Below are 16,498 nucleotides of genomic sequence, written 5' to 3' on the forward strand. Positions count from 1 at the left end.
GGCCCTGCTTTTAACAGGCTGAGTGGCCCCAAGAAACCAGAGTTGCTCCAGAGTTGAGATGGGAGGAACAGGTGAGCTTCAAAAAGTATGGTTGTAGTCACCTGGACAGCATCACTGTATGACCTGTTGCCTCAGGTCACCCAGAAAGAAAACTGGCCCTCTCTGTTTGTCATGCGAATTGAATCTGACCTAGATTCATTTGGAGCAGGCTAAGCATTCAGGAGCTAAAGCTGCCCACCCCCAGGTGACTCACCAATTTTTTTAAGATAATACCTAAAATTCAAACAAAATTATCCATTGCCTCAGCCAGCAGTATATTAAAGCCTGCATGTTCCAGCTAGTTAAGAGGATAATCTGATAACCAGAAAAAAAGTCTGTAACAAAGGAGCACTTAGTGTGGGGAGTCCAGACCTCCAAAAGGGAATGTTCTATGTACCCCATCCCTACACCTCCTTCTCCTCACCTCCACAAGTAGCTTTAAGTCCCGGTCTCCTATTTGGGTGTCCATTCTAACAAGGTATCCTACTTGTTAAGATACCTTGAAACTTTTATTTAGCTTCCTTGTATTTGAGCTTTCTCTTACATCAAAGTGTCTTAATATCACCTGTCCTATATTTCCCAGAAAGGATAAAATTAGGTAACTATATGACAATGCCTTGTCACCCACAGATGAAAAGGAAGAATCACTCCGTGTTTCCTTATAGGAAAACCTTCCTTTGTACAATTGTTTTCCTCAAACATTTCTTGTGAATCAAATCCATATTTTAAAGTCCCAGGGATGCTCCCTACTTAGGGAAATCTCATGGTGGAGAATTTTGTCAAACAAAGGCAGGCCTGACAAATAATCACCCCTGACTTTTCTGAGCCTCCACATTGGGTTAATTTAGATGATGATGACAATAATGATGACAAATGTCATGAAAGCAATCTTAATGCATTTAACAGTTTATGGGTTTTCAAGCCACTTTCACACACATCTCATCTGATGCTCATAACCATAACCAGGAGATAGTGGTCAGATATTATTATCCCCAATTGCCAGGTGAAGAAGCTGAGGCACAGTGAGGTTAATGATATGCAGCTAATGGGCCTGTGCTGAAGGTTTGGACAGTGTCAAAGCTCTTACCCTGACCTGTGCAAAACAGCTCAAGGACCAAAAAACCAGAAATCATCTGTGGTCTGCAGATATGCAAATAATTTTCTCTAAGCGTTCATGCCCTCAAACCCTTAAAATTCAAAAGCCAAAGTCTCTAACACATAAAATTCTAAATGAATACAGGAGACTGCTGACATCTTCAAAGCTGAAAGGCAGTAAATGTTGTGTCACCATGATAAAATATGGTTAAATGCTAATCATACCAGCTGAGATATCACCATCAAATTTCACATTAGCAGCATAGTAGAGTTATTAGCTACATTACGTAGCTGCCAGAATCTTTGTATTTTTATACCAAACATAAAAAAGACCTTCAATCAACTTTAAAGGGGTAGAAAGTAAAAAGATAAAATGATGTCACTTATATACATAGTGGAGGAAGGGGCCTCAATGACCATGCAGCTGAGGCCTGCAGTTTCCAAATGTCAATTGGAAGAATATGTTAGGCAGAGGTAGCCTTCATGCTAATGAGATTCTAGATAAAACTCCTATGTAAATTCGACCTTACCTCCCTCCACCAATCCCCCCCAAAATATCTAGAAGGGTGTGCAGTGGAGGAAAATTGTCCATTGCCAGGATAAAAATATCCTGCTGTGAGTTGATCCAAGCTCTTCTGAAATCGGAAAGATGAAAGATGGCCAGAACATTTCTTTATTGATCAGATGGGGCCACCTTTCACTTTGTACAGAGTCAGCCTGGGATGGATGCCCAAGAGTCTTAGAGGGATATCCAAGAATCCTTTCTTCCTCTGATTCTCCCATCTTCTCTCCTTTTCTGATCTTTTGCCTTCCCCCAGTGTCCCGGCGCATCCGGGTTTTTCACCCCTTGGTTTGGACCACAAATATCATGATCCCTGCCCATTCTGGGGATGGAGAAGTTATAAGGAATCTTCCAGTCAATAACTCCTTAAAGTTCTCTGTCGGCATTATCTGTGATCTTTCAGCTTCTTATATGTAAAACCACTACTAGATAAACAAGACTTCCTCTTGGCAGTATAGGTGGTTTCTTATAGCCATCTATACTGGCTGACAGTAAGTCTTGCATTATTAAGCTAAAAGTTTTCTTTCCTACCAAGAGTAAAGAAAAGTGTTGGAGAGGGTGTGGAGAAAAGGGAACCCTCTTGCACTGTTGGTGGGAATGTAAATTGATACAGCCACTATGGAGAACAGTATGGAGGTTCCTTAAAAAACTAAAAATAGAATTACCATATGACCCAGCAATCCCACTACTGGGCATATACCCTGAGAAAACCATAATTCAAAAAGAGTCATGTACCACAATGTTCATTGCAGCTCTATTTACAATAGCCAGGACATGGAAGCAACCTAAGTGTCCATTGACAGATGAATGGTTAAAGAAGATGTGGCACATATATACAATGGAATATTACTCAGCCATAAAAAGAAACGAAATTGAGTTATTTGTAGTGAGGTGGATGGACGTACAGTCTGTCATACAGAGTGAAGTCAGTCAGAAAGAGAAAAACAAATGCCATATGCTAACACATATATATGGAATCTAAAAAAAAAAATGGTTCTGAAGAACCTAGGGGCAGGACAGGAATAAAGACGCAGTTGTAGAGAATGGACTTGAGGATGTAGGGATGGGGAAGGGTAAGCTGGGACGAAGTGAGAGAGTGGCATGGACTTATATATACAACCAAATGTAAAATAGCTAGCTAGTGGGAAGCAGCCGGATAGCACAGGGAGATCAGGTTCGTGCTTTGTGACCACTAGAGTGGTGGGATAGGGAGGGTGGGAGGGAGATGCAAGAGGGAGGAGATATGGGGATATATGTATATGTATAGCTGATTCACTTTGTTATAAAGCAGAAATTAACACACCATTGTAAAGCAGTTATACTCCAATAAAGATGTTTAAAAAAAAAAAGAAAAGTGGTAGAATAAAGGATGTGTAGAGAACAAGAAAAACACATCCTCTCAAATATACCGCAAGGCAAGTGTACTCTTCCAAAATAACCTTTTTCTGTCATCTTCTAATTCAAGTTTTCTACCCCCACCTTTCCTCCCTTATAGCCTCTCCCAATAGAAGATATGTTAGAAATCTATACACCTTATTGGTTTTGTTTTTTTTTAGTTATAAACCACAGGTAGGTCACTTTTTTGATGATAAATGTTGCTTATAAAGGCCTCCTCAACACCCATTTTATGTTTATTTGCCAAATTCCAATAGATGATATAAACAACTGTGAGACCAGAAGTGATCAGGGCCTTGATGAAGTCTGATTGAACAGCTTTGTGGTTGGAATATTCTGAACACCCATTAGCAGCACAAACTCAGAGGACAATGGATGAGATTCCAGACTGTGCCTGTTGACGTTTATTTGAAAAACTTTAGTTCAAAGCCTCCTGAAAATGAAACGTCCCCGAATACGATGGCTTTCCTTAATAAAAGGGAGCATAACCTGTGTATGTGCAGCTATTAAGGTCTCTGCATTCACATACAGTCTGCAAGATTGGATTCATTTGTTCTCTCATTCATTCATTCAAATATTTGTTGACTGCCCATTATCTGTTAGCCAGGGGACAAAGTCCTAGGGATACATAAGTGAATAAAATAAGACAGACTGGGTACTTGCTCTTGAGGTATTCCTGCTCTAGTGGAAAGAGAAAAAAAATAAAGAAACTAAAATGATTGTAAATACTGGTAAGATGTAAGAAACAAACAGGAGACCGAGGTAGGGAAACAAAGGAGTGGGATACAACTACGTTAGACAGGATGAGGAAGGAAAGATATTCTGAACGGATGACGTTTAAAGTGAGCCCTGAAAAATGAGAGGCTGTCATCTACGCACAAGCGGGTGAGAACGTTTTCAGAGAAGGAAATAGCTCCTACAAAGTCTCTGAGGAGTGCCAGTGTTTGGTGTGTTCGTGACATTGAAAGGAAACCAGTGCGGGCGGAGTGTGCTGAGAGGCAGGCAGGGGCTAGATTGTACAGGACGTCAAAGGCCATGAACGGGAATTTCCATTTTATTCTGAGGCAGATTAGAAGCTGCTGGGGATTTCAATAGGAGAGTGGCATGACCTAATTTATGTTTTATATTATACCGGCTACTGTGCAGATAACGGACTGAAGGAGGAAATGAGTGGATATGGGAGACAGGAAACTTGTAATAATCCAAACAAGAGCTACAGAGCCTGGCACAGGAGTGTAGAAGTGAGATGGGGAGCAGAAGACAGACTTAACATACATTATTGAGGTAAAATTAAAGGAATTTGCTGGTAAGTTAGATGTGGAGGATGAGGGCATGAAAGGAATCAAGGATAACTCTAAATTTCCAGCTTGGTGGGTGGTGGTACCATTCATTGAGATGATGAAAATTGGCCCTAGTTTCTTCTGTTCTAGTGCAAGGCCTGTGGGACATGTGAGGCCCTAGGGGTTGTTTCATTTCCTTTCTAGTACAACTTCCCATGAAGAGGGCTTTCTTGACTCTTTTGTACTGTTAGGGAGCTAAGGAAAAAAACACCTGAGTTAGACAACATAGTCCAAAAGATGACTGAAACCTATCTCATCCCCTAACACTAGGTTTCCCAGCCCCAACTAATACATGGAGTGACAGCAGGCAAGACCAGCTTTAGCTTAGTGATACTCAAGAGAATTAAAACACAACCACATGATAATATAAAATCGCATCTTTCCTGGAGATTAGGCCTTGGGTACCAAATCTTGGGCATGAGTTTCATTATTGGGTGTATTGAGCTGAATTCACACACACATACACTGTCCACTAGTATAAAATTCTTTAAAGAAAACCCAAATCAAAGATAGGCAGTTGTTCATTGGACAGAGGAAATTGACTTCCTTTGGAAAGGGCACTGAGAGACGAACTTAGGGTCTGCCCTCTGATGGATGGGCTTCTCCACAGAAATTTGTTGTCAAAGACTCTTCCAGCCAATTAAACTCATCTCTATGGAGCATAAGCCCAAGTTGAAGGCCATCAGCTTAAGAGGGATTATGGAGCTGAGGTCTAATCCATTAAAACAGCTTTTGGGCAGATACCAGTTATGTCTTATTCCACAGGATTCCAGACATCTCTCTTATTGTCTGTGTGGCTCTTAATGGGAACACAGTTGACATGGAGTCATTGGCCATATGTTCTTCCTTCACCAGCTTATACCATCAGTACTTTACACCATCTCATAATGGTGAAAAATTTGATTACGAGAATTGTTAAGGGTCTTGCAAAGACAAAGACATTGCAAAAGAATAACTCAGCACCTAAAGGAGAAATGAAAGGGATGACAGACTTCATTCCATTACTCTGGACCCTAATCCCAGCTCTCTTCTTACTAATTAATAGAACCTACGATCAAGGCAAGACTTCTAGGAGAAATGGAAGCACTTCAGTAAAGATACCTAAAAAGGGAATCAGATTTTGTACCCCTCTATGGAAGAAATATATTATAAGGTATTAAGTGTAAAACAATTCTATAAGGTATTCAAAACAATTGGAGTAAAGAAGTAGAAATCTTAAAGTTAAAAGCTAGAACTCTAAGACTTAGGAGGGCAAATTTATATACTTTATTAAACTGCAATCTGTAAAATAAATTGGCTATTTCCTAAAGATTAACAGAATCAACATTAGTCACAATCAAAATATTGATTCTGAATACATTTAATTCATTTAATGTTTATTAGAAACTGAAAACATTATTCTATTTATGGATTAGTATCTTCTCAGCTCTGTATATATTTGTATCTATAAGGATATCAAGAAGAAATGCCAAACTGTTCACTAATTATTTTTCAAAGTCTTGGAAAAGTAGCATCTTTGACTGCCCTCCAAAGGAGGGGGAAAATACTACTTAAAAAATACTACAAAAAATGTCAAAATCTACAGTCAATTCTTTCCCCCAAAGAAGTCCTTTTGTTAAAAGAATAGCAGTTTTTCTGAATTCTTTTTTTCCTCAGGCTAGGGATAGTACCCGTTCCTTCTTCTTCTCAAGGCTCTGCCAATAAAGCATCTTTAATTAGCAGATCACTAATTAGGTCAATTGACCTTGTCTTCACTCCTCACCTTGTACTTGCAGGTAGGAATTTTCCCTTGCTGCCCTCCTTTTTCTGCCTGAATGCACTCAGGATTCTGTCTTTATCAATCCCTAGACTGTGCCATAGGGTGTTTTGATGGTCATAGACTTGTCCTGGGACACAGTGTGCTCTTGCTCTCTCTTTACTTCAGGAAAGTTCCCACCCTTCTATCTGTAAAAGTTTTATAGTTTCATCCATTCTATTCTATTCTTTATAAACATCAATTGCACATATGCTAGATATTTCTGTCTGTCTTCCTTATCCATCACCTTTTCTTTAATCATTTCCATCACTTCTTTCTTTTTTTTCTTTTTCATTTTATTTTGAGTGATTTCCTAACAATTGCAACCCTATGGTTTGCAATTTTGTTTATTCTGCTTTTTCTGTTTTGTTTAATGAGACTTTTATCTCTGCATCAACTTTATGTTTCCCCATCATTTCTTTCATTTTTTTTTATTGAGCTCTACCAATTTTTCATTTTCTTCTGTTGTCTTATCATCTTCTTTTCATCTTTATATATCTTTTCTGTGCTTTTCTTTTTCCCAGAGAGATCATGCTGGCTGTAATCTCTTTAAGATTCTTTGTCAGATTCATGGAATAATTTCTCTTCTGATTTATGTGTGTTATCTGACTTCCACTTATGCTTTCTTTTTTTATTCTTATGCATACAACCACATTTGTTCCTTTCTACATCCCTCTAGATCCCATGAGCCTGAATAAAGGATCCTTCGGACTTGAAGAACTGTAACATGTACTTTTAGCAGAAGTCTAATTCTGCTAAAAGCTGAGATGGTTCTTGGGTTCTCAATGTCCACCTTTAGTTTTAGTCTCAATTTCTCAGGACTGGCCAGATATTGTTCATAGTGGGGGTTTTGTATTTGATCAAAGGTGAAACTCTTTATTATCTTCACTTTTTTCAAGTAGGTTTCAAGGAAGATTGGTGACTGAAAATGCTTTTACTGTGACTCTTTAACTGAAGACCCTCTCATTCACTCCTTGACCCATTGCAAGCTTACTTCTCTTCCATCAAGTTACTCAAACTGCTTTCTCAAAGATATCTCCTAAATTCTCATTCTTTCTCTTTCTTTCAGATTTCCATCAAATATAGATATTCCCTCAGGATTTCTCTTTAAATTCTCTCCCTGGTCAACTCCATTCATTCATCAGGCTTAAACTACCCATTGTATGGTTTACTCCCAAATGTTTCTCATCTATCCTGATCCTCTCTTTTGAAATTTACACCTAGTTTCCAAAGCCTATTTTACACTTCTATCTGCATGTACCACTGGCATCTCACTCTATATGTGTTTAAATTACTATTTTCTAATCTAGCGATTCTCAGCATATAATTGGTATTGTGTTGTGTTGTTTCTGTTTTAAAGGTTCCCACGTGTATTAGTTTCCTAGGGCTACAATGACATATTACCATGAACTGGATGGCTTAAAACAACAGAAATTCATTCTTTCACAATTCTGGAGGAAGTAAGTCCAAAATCAAGGTGTTCGCAAGACCATGTTCCCTCTGAAGGCTGAAAGGAGAATCCTTCCTTGCCTCTTCCTAGCTTCTAGTGGTTGCCGGCAATCCGTAGTGTCCTGGGCTTGCAGCTGTATCACTCCAATCTCTGCCTCTCTCATCACATGGCTTTCTTGTCTGTGTATCTTTCTCTAAATCTCCCTCTTCTTTCTCTTATAAAGACACCATTCATCAGATTTAGTGCCCACCCTAATGTAGCATGACCTCATCTTAACTTGATTATATCTGCAAAACCGTATTTCCAAATGAGGTCACATTCACAAGTCCTAGAGTTAAAAAAACTAAAATATATCTTTTGGGAGGGCACAATTAACCCACTACCTCATGATAAAATACATTTTGGAAATGTTTTTTTAAGCAAAATTAGACAGATTTCACTACTATGGAGCTTCTCAGACACTTTAATAAGCTAATGTGAATTGTAGGGGTTTTGTTTTCTGGTTTTTTGAGGTATAATTGACATACAACATTATATTAGTTTCAGATGTACAACATAGTGATTTACTGTTTGTATATATTGTGAACTGATGACCACAATAAGTCTAGTTAACATGCATCATAACCCATAGTTAACGGAATTTTTTGTCCTATGATGAAAAATTTTAAGATTTACCCCCTTAGCAACTTCCAAATAATCAACACAGTATTATTAACGATAGTCACCATGCTGTACATTACATTCTCATGACATTTATTTTATAACTAGAAGTTTGTACCTTTTGACCCCCTTCACCCATTTGTGCATTCCCTGCCTCAGGCAACCACCAATCCATTTTCTGTATCTGTGAGCTTGGGGTTTTTTTGTGCTTGTTTGTTGGTTTGTTTGTTTTTTAGTTTCCACATATAAAAGAGATCATAGGATAGCTGTATTTCTCTGTCTGACTTAATTACTTCACTTAGCATAATGCCTTCAAGGTCCATTTATATTGTCACAAATGGCAAGATTTCCTTCTTTTTATAACTGCATAATATTCCATTGTACATATATACCACATTTTCTTTATTCATTCATCCATTGATGGACACTTAGGTTGTTTCCAAATCTTGGTTATTGTAAATAATGCTGCAGTGAACATGAAGGTGTATATACCTTTTAAGTTAGTGTTTTTGTTTCCTTCAGATAAATACCAAAAAGTGGAATTTCTGTATCATAAGCTAGCTCTATTTTTAATTTTTTGAGGAATTTCCATATTGTTTTTTATAATGGTTGTACCAGTTTACATTCCTACCAAAAGTGCACACAATGTTTCCCTTTTCTCCACATTCTTGCCAACGCTTGCTATTTCTTGCCTTTTTGATAATAGCCATTCTAACAAGTGTGAAGTGGTATCTCTGCATGGTTTTGATTTGCTTTTCCTGATGGTTAGTGATGTTGAACACCTTTTCATGTATCTGTTGGCCATCTGTATGTCTTCTTTAGAAAAATGTCTACTCAGGTCCTCTGCCCATTTTTTTAATCAAATTGTTTATTTTTTTGCTGTTAAGTTATATGAGTTATTTCTATATTTTGGATATTAACCCCTTATCAGACATATGATTTGTAAATATTTTCTCTCTTTCAGTAGGTTGCCTTTCCATTTTGTTGATGGCTTCCTTTGCTGTACAGAATCTTTTTAGTTTGATGTAGTCTCACTGTTTATTTTTGCTTTTGTTGCCCTGCCTTTAGTGTCAAATCCAAAAAATCATTGCCAAGATCAATGTCAAGGTGCTCACCATCAATTTTTTTTCTAGGAGTTTTATAGTTTCAGGTCTTACATTCAAGTCTTTAATCAATTTTGTGTTAATTTTTGTGTATGCTGTAAAATAGTTTTATTCTTTTGCATATGGCTGTCCAGTTTTCCCACGACCATTTATTAAAGAGACTGTCCTTTCTCCATTGTATATTCTTGGCTTCTTTGTCATAAATTAACTGACCATATATGTGTGGATTTATTTCTGAGCTCTCTATTCTATTCCATTGATCTATGTGTATGTTTTTGTGCCAATACCACACTGTTTTGATTACTATAGCTTTGTAATATAGTGTGAAATCAGGGAGCACAATGCCTCCAGCATTATTTTTCTTTCTCAGGATTGTTTTGGCTACTCAGGATCTCTTGTGGTTCCATACAAAGTTTAGAATTGTTTGTTCTATTTCTGTAAAAAATGCCATTGGAATTTTGATAGGGATTGCATTGAATCTGTAGGTTGCTTTGAACAGTATGGACATCTTAACAATATTAATTTTTCCAAGCCATGAGCACAGGATGTCTTTCCATTTGTTTGTCTTCTTAATTTCTTTCATCAACATCTTATAGTTTTTAATGTACAGGTATTTTCTATCCTTGGTTAAATTTATTTCTAGGTATTTTATTCTTTTTTGATGCAATTATAAATGGGATTATTTTCTTAATTTCTCTTTCTGATATTTATTATGAGTTTTAGAAATGCAACAGGTCTCTATAAATTGATTTTGTACCCTGTAACATGACTGAATTTATCTATTAGTTTTAACAGTTTTTTGGTGGAATCTTTAGGGTTTCTATGTATAGTCTCATATCATCTGTGTAAATATTGACAATTTTACTTCTTTCTTTCTAATTTGTATGCCTTTTATTTCTTTTTCTTGAGTAAAAAATTGCTCTGGCAAGGACTTCCAATATTATGTTGAATGAAAGTGGCAAAAATGGGCATCCTTGTCTTGTTTCTGTTCTTAGAGGAAATGTCTTCAGATTTTCACTATTGAGTTTGATGTTAGTTGTGGGCTTAACATATATGGACTTTATAATGTTGAGGTACATTTCCTCTATACCCACTTTGTTGAGAGATTTTATCATAAATGGATGTTGAATTTTGTCAAATATTTTTTTTGCATCAGTTGAGATAATCATATGATTTTATCCTTCATTTTGTTAATGTGGCATAACACATTGATTGATTTGTGGATGTTGAAGCATAATTGCATCCTTGGAATTAATTCTACTTGATCATGATGTACTATTTTCTTAGTGCATTGTTGAATTTGATTTGCTAATATTGTGTTGGGGATTTTTGCACCTATGTTCATCAGGGATATTGACCTGTAATTTTCTTTTTTTGTGGTATCCTTGTCTGGTTTGGATATCAGGGTAATGCTGGCCTCAGAAAATGGGTTTGGAAGCATTCCTTCCTTTTCTAGTTTTAAGAAGAGTTTAAGAAATATTGGCATTAATTCTTTGAATGTTTGTTTAAATTCACTAGTGAAACAGTCTGGTCCTGGGCTGTTGTTTGTATGGAGTTTTAAAATTATTGATTCAATCTCCTTACAAGTAATTGGTCTATTCAATTTTTCTAAATCTTCATAATTCAGTCTTGGGAGGTTCTATGTTTCTAGGAATTTGTCCATTTCTTCTAGGTCATCCAATTTTTCATAGTAGTCTCTTATCATCCTGTGTATTCCTGTGACATCAGTTGTAACCTCTTCTCTTTCATTTCTGATTTTATTTATTTGGGTTTTCTCTCTTTTTTTCTTGATGAGTCTAGCTAACAGTGTGTCAATTTTATTTATTTTTTCAAAGAACCAGCTCTTGGTTTCATTTATTTTTCTGTTATCTTTCTCGCCTTTATTTCATTTATTTCTGCTCAGTCTTTGTTTTTACTTCTTTTACTAACTTTGGACTTTGTTTTTCATTTGAATTGTAGTTTTGAAGCTCCAAGATAGCTTTCATATAAGTTATCTTATGGAGCTTTTCCCAAACTTATATAACCATAAAATACTCTTTGGTGTGGAGTCTTCCAAAAGACTAGTGTTCCAACAGCAGATTTTGTGTGTTCTTTCACCAGTGCTTCTCAGATTTTCATGTGCATATGCATCACCCGGGGATGGTGTAAAAGTTCAGATTCTGATTCAGTAGGTCTAGGATGGAGGTCTAAGATTCCGCCTTTCTCACAAGTTTCTTGGAGCTGGCAGTACTGCTGGTCCTCAAACACACTTTGAGTAGCAAGCTTCTAAGCCAAAGTCTTAATTTCCATTAATCATATTTCTCTTCCTATATTTTCTATTGTGGTTGATGGCATCACTATCCACACAATTACTCAACTGGAAACTTGGCAGCAAATTTCCTTTTCTTCACTCCTCTTTCTAAACCCACCTCCAATCCAACATTGCCAAGTTGTATTTGTCTCTTGAATCCAGTCCATCATCTCTATTCTCATTATCTAAGTACAGTACTTTAGTATCTTTCCATGGACTATGAGAAGACTCCTAACACATCTTCCTGCATTTAATCTTTTCTGTCCAAACTGTTGTCAGACACAGACTTAATCATAAATAAATAAATCATAAATAAATAAATCATAAATAAAACCCTAACTGTTCAGCATTGAGACATTACAGGTTCTGCAAAATCTGATCTCAGGGAATTCTGGAGCCTTCCTCGTGCTACCAATCCATGACACAGCATATGATGTGCTCATTCTCTTCTGAACACACTATGAGTGTTCCCATCTCTGAATATTTTTTCAAGCTTCTCCCCAGCCAGCAATGTCCTTCTCCTACCTCCTCTACCTGGAAAGAAACTCTCATTCGTCCAAGTCTAGTCTAAATATAATCTTCCTTGTGAAATTTTCCACAATTATAATTAACTTTTACATGCTTCATTTTCTCAAAGCATCTTGTTCATAAATTTGCTTATAGCACCTTTAATGCTGCCCTATAACAATTTATGCATGTGTTTTTCTAGCTAGCTCCTCAAGGGCAGTGATCTTGCATGGCACATAATAAATGTTTATTTATTCAAAAAAATTGCCAATCATATATATGATGAATGAGTGAGTAACTAAGCAAATGAGTACGTTGGATGGAGGAGACTCAACTGGCTATAGATTCTTTTCAAAGTATAGACAACAGAACACCTGAATAAAACGTAGATTACCAAGAAGCCAATTCCAGTCCTAACAAATCAAAATTTTGAGGAGGAAGAACAGTAGGATCTAATTTTTAGCAAGAAATCCAGGTGATTCTTACACAGGCTAAGGTGTAAGAACCACTGCCTAAAATTTAAAAGTAAATAGTTCATTGGTACCAACTTGTGCTACCAATGATTTTAAAATATTTGAGATGGAAATCCTCCTGGTCAAAGTTGAAAACTCTGTAAAGCAATAGAAAAAATTAAGAAAGCATAGTTAGCATTGGTAAAGAACAAAAATAATACAACGATTTAGAGAGTCTTCTGAGCAAAAAACTTGCTGTTGAGCCTGTGATTTTCTTTTTAATATTTTCTGGCCAATGACAATTTAAAGCATTTACATGTTAATAATATTTCAGCAAAATAGGCTATTCCAGTTGCCACATTTTTCTGAGGCAGAGGATTTTTTTTTAAGTTCTGTCTTTCTGAGCAATATTTAAAAGCAACTGATTCCTAAATCACAGTTAAAAATCACCTACTCTTCATTACTGGGATCCACACAATACTGAAGTTTATCTTGATGAATATGAAAACTAAATGAAAGTTAAATTTGTCACATTCTTTACTATGCTGCACACTTTCAGAGTTTCATTAAAAAAAAAAAAATCCACATAATTAGTTTAGCTTTACCAGAAAAAAAAATTGAATGACAAGGTCAGGCTCCTGACCTTTTAGTAAATTAGAGAAGATTGCCATAAATTGCACAATATAATGAAACACCAATTTGCATATTTGCTGCTATATTAAAAGGGATCAGTTTTAGCTCACAAAGCAGAACAAACAAAAACATGCATTTTAATAACTCAAATTACTCCCAGGAAGTGACCCTCAGCAGAAAGCCTGATTATCACTACTTAATTAGAAGCCTTGGAAATCTAAATCCTCCTTTAAATCCTATTCTGGGTACAGTGAAAGATGAAACCATGAGTTTTGTCTAAGATTCAATATTTACTCTTTACTAATATGTTTGCCGGAGAGACTTCCCAAGCATTACAAAGACACGTGAGAAAAAAATTTAATATTCAAAGAAAGAGTGCACGAAACCTGTATTGGCTTGCAGGTGCAAAGCAATTAACAAGCTGGCATTTACAGTACTTTTAATTAATTAATTAAAAGTGCAAAGCTGACTTTCATTTCTTTAAATGTTTGAACATTTTATCCATCAATAATAAAGCTCTACATGCTGCTGGGTGACAGCATCTGGTAAATGAAAAAAGTTAGTCTAATGCTGAAGTAAGTGAAGAGAGCTTTGGAATTGGCTTCTGTATCCCCATCTCTTCCTCCCCCTCTCCCACTCGTCCCCGCTAGGTATATTACTAAACTTCGTGTCCAATAAGAGGGGAAATGGCCTGTTGCCTACTCTGCGTCATGAACCGCAAGTGACCATATTTGATGTGACATGGTAACCTTGAATGGGAATGAAAACCACAGGCTTATTACAATTATAGTCACCATTAAGGACTTGCCGTTCTGTTTCCTTAGGGGAACAGAGTCGTTTGGAGTGGAAGCTATGTACCTCCATCTTATTTATAAAGGTTAAAAACGTAATTAGAAGAGGGAATGTCAATAATTTGCAAAAGAAGTGGGTAATGGCTTCTAATGTAATGCTACTGTGACTAATTTTACAGCTGGACGCTGCTCGAACGACGACTTTACTATTCCCCGTGAACACATTTTTGGTCAGTACATATTTAAAAACAACACTGTAATGTACTTTAATTAAAACATAAATACCTTGCTAGGCATTCACTCAGCTGGAACTAACTGTATTTGCTTAATCTACAATTTTAGATGTATTAGCAAAAATAAATGTTGGTGAATGTAAGAGCCTGATTACATATCTTGGGTAAATTGGTGATAATGAGTCAAGAGACTTTGTGTTCATTCACATATATTAGAATAAGAATCATTATGAAATTAAAGCTAAGATTAATCCTGCTAATGACACCACAGAGCATCTGGGAATAAGATAACCCAGATGTCAGATTCACTGTGCTACTGTGCTGCTATTTGATAGAGTAACCCTTGAAGTGTTCTTCTAAGGCAGATAGCTGCTACACCCCCCCGCCCAGTCCCAGCACTTGAAATGCAAATGAGTGACAAGATAGTCTAATAATGAGAGCAGATTCTAGCAGTAAAGAAAATGAATAAATTAAAAAAAAAAAAACACCTCTGTACCACTGATAAGAACAAGCAGCAGGCACCCTGATGTCCTCAATTAGGGTGGATGACATCTGCTGAGCATTTCTCTCTAATAAAGCCCTCACTCGGTATTCCAAAGCACACGATTCTAACACTGTTAACATTTTAATGTCCTGGGCGTGCGTGCTAACATTAATTACAAGATGATTTAGATGACTTCTGAATCTCTTTTATGTCTTCCGCAGAAGAGAACACAGAGATGCAGCTTTGATATCATAAATAAAATGGGGACGCCTGCCAAGCATGAAAGGTATCCCGAAGTCACTTGCGTCTGCTCTGTTGTCCTGAACCTCTGTAGCCAGGCGAAGAGAATCCTTTGGGCATTTACAGAGGGGCAGCAGCTATGTGTTTTAGGGGGAACCTATGTGGCTTACAAGGAATTTTTCCCTTATGCTAAAGGTGAACATTTCTGTTGTTGTTTTTATTTCCTAATGAGCTTAGAGTCCAATTAATGTTTTTCTAAGCACAGTTTGCCTTCCTAATAGCTATTTTCGTGAGCTTTGGCAAATGTCACCAGGGCTTTCTTATTTGCTGGCAGGGAGATAGGGGCAGTTTCTCCCCTTATTTGAGAGACTAATGCAAAGTACTGGCACTACAGGGGACCCCAGGTGGAGAGCGAGGCAGGGGGGGCACAAGAGAAAAGAAACTTTTTGGGTATCCTACTACATAACTGGCATTGTATCACCGGGCTCACAAGAAAACACTATCATTATCTACATTATATGGGGAGGAAACTGGGTCTACGAGAGAGAATGTAATTTGCTTGCAAAGTTATTAGACATTTAATAGGAAGCAGAACCAGGATTTGAACCTGGGTCTGACTGAGCTCAAAGTCCACTATTCCTCTTCCCTACATCTGTGGCAGTCATTAGGACAAGTCCCAGATGTTCTGAGTCTCATCCTTCAGGGCATATGATAATGTTGTGGGTTTTTGCCCTCCTTTTGAGTTAGCATGGCCTTGTAAACATTTTTGACCAAAGAGATGTAAATGGAACCTTGAAAAGTTGCTTTGTGCTTCAGTTGTCCCCTTTCCCCTATGAGGAAACATGAATATCTCTCTCAGCCTGGATCTTAGGATGACTTGGAGCAGAGCCCACAGCCAACCTACAATGGACATGAAGAGTGAACAAGAGATAAATTTTTGTTATTTAAGGCTCTGAGATTCTGAAACCGTTGGTTACAAGGTGTAAACTAGCCTATCCTGACAAATACAGTACTATACCCTGCAGACAGCCAAGCGCAAATCTGCAAAACCCACAACTGGCCTCGAATATGATGAAGACGGTTGGGCAAAAATAAAAGTGAGGAACGATGTGACTCAAAAGGTATCCCAAGAACGCTAAGACTCGGGGGGAAAAAAAGATTGCAACTTAAATAATCCTAGTGAGTGCCATTTACGTCGTACGTGTGAATGGCTCCCCCTAGAGTTTGGCAGTACCCAACCAGCAAGATCTCATGCAGCAGCCTTGCCATTTCCAGCCCTGCTAGTCTGAGATCATGGCTCCCCATTTCTTTTACGGGTTAAGCCAGATTTGCAGGATGTGCTGGGTATAGAAGTCACAGCTCAGCCAATGAACACACGCCCAGCCCAACAAGGAGCTTGCTCACTGGAAACATTAGGAGCATTTCATCA

The sequence above is a fragment of the Orcinus orca genome, chromosome 1 (assembly GCF_937001465.1).
Source record: "Orcinus orca chromosome 1, mOrcOrc1.1, whole genome shotgun sequence".
Lineage (NCBI taxonomy): Eukaryota > Metazoa > Chordata > Mammalia > Artiodactyla > Delphinidae > Orcinus > Orcinus orca.